This window comes from Amblyraja radiata, chromosome 33 (genome assembly GCF_010909765.2).
Source record: "Amblyraja radiata isolate CabotCenter1 chromosome 33, sAmbRad1.1.pri, whole genome shotgun sequence".
Lineage (NCBI taxonomy): Eukaryota > Metazoa > Chordata > Chondrichthyes > Rajiformes > Rajidae > Amblyraja > Amblyraja radiata.
In genome coordinates, this window is record NC_045988.1 from 23,804,870 (window position 1) to 23,806,417 (window position 1,548).

Genomic DNA, 1,548 nt, shown 5'->3' on the forward strand with positions numbered 1-1,548 from the left:
CACGGGAATGTCTGTCTATGTTTCAGGGGGAACAACAGTACAGCTGTGAGTAAAGCTAACTGGGAAAGATCTACAAACCAGGTTAGAAGCCAGCATAGACCATATGTTTTCTATCTACTGCAGGGGCAAACATTAGCTGACACCATAGCTGTCACTTGCCACCGGGGATTGTAAATCCCTGAATGTACTAAACTAATCAATTTATGCATCTGGTTACATCCAACCGGGATTGACGCGGGCCTGTGTAAACCCGAAACCTCCTAGCAAAATCTTTTTATTTGGGGGTGACCTATCTAGAAGGTCAAGGAGTTGGACAATGAAGCCAAACTGGAGCTCATCTAAACGTCCAAACATCATCCTCAAAGGTATCGCCCCTATGCTGGAAGATGTGTACACCCACAACACACGGCCTCGGGGATCCAGAAGAAAACAGTAAAACCAGAAGGAAGCAAGGAGGTTGGTGCGAGAAGACATCGAATAAATAACTTTTTGACACTCATATCTTAAACAGTATCCGGGGATACACAATAGAATTTTACAACACATAATCTTCTAGTCCAGCTGATATATCGAGAGAGGAATTTGGAAGAGAACACCAAGTTGGGCTATAGTATTTGCTGATGTTTCTACACGATATGGAACACCAGATGCCGATCTACTCATATCCAGACATAATCACCAATTACCAAATATGTCATATGGGATACAGACACTGGACATCAGCAACAGATGGGGTTTTAGCTGCATTGCAAGGGAATAATTATTATCTACGCATTCCCTTCCTAACAAAATAGGATATGGCGCTTGACGCATCAATCATAGATCAGATCTCGGCTTTTTGGCTAAGCTCGTATAATATCTTTTCTTATCAGTTTAAATGTCTGATATGTCCCTTATCTAGGGACCATATATTATAAAATTAAATAAATAAATAAATAAATAAATAAATAAAAAAGATTTAAAAAAATAAAAAATTGAAATAAAAAAATAAAAAAATAAAAAAGTGAAAAATAAATAAAACGATATATTCGTTTTAAGAACAGAAACCTTTTCTATTGTTAAGTATATTCGTTTTAAGAACGAAAATGGCAAGCATTGATTCAAAGGATGCTTACAATTTCAGTACCCATAACAGGTGACCACGGACGTTATTTTTATCTAATTGGATGGCTCAGCTCTAGCAGTATAGGGCACTACCTAATGTGTTTACATTAGCACCTAGGTTATTTACAAAATATGACAACCAGCCACACAATGGTAATGGCTTCTTTGGATGACATACTAACTGTGTGGAAACTTAGGACGGGCTGAACAAACAGTAACAGCCACTTAACAATTATTTGGAAACTAGGATCATTATCCATTCAATTAAATCAAAAATAAATCCTTCAAACTAAAGGGATTATTTGGGGTTCACCATTAACTCAGTTCCTCATGTCAGTAACTTTGCCAACAGAGGTTACAACCTTAATAGAGGCATACAGCAAAATCATTGACATGAGGATGAACCATCCATCAGACTGGTAGCAAGAATATTGGCAACATATG

General features: G+C 37.5%; 1 pseudogene; it reads left to right on the forward strand.

Moving 5' to 3' along the window:
- The first annotated feature begins 822 nt into the window (after nucleotides 1-822).
- On the forward strand, nucleotides 823-929 carry LOC116991414 (annotated as a pseudogene).
- Nucleotides 930-1,548: the final 619 nt, after the last annotated feature.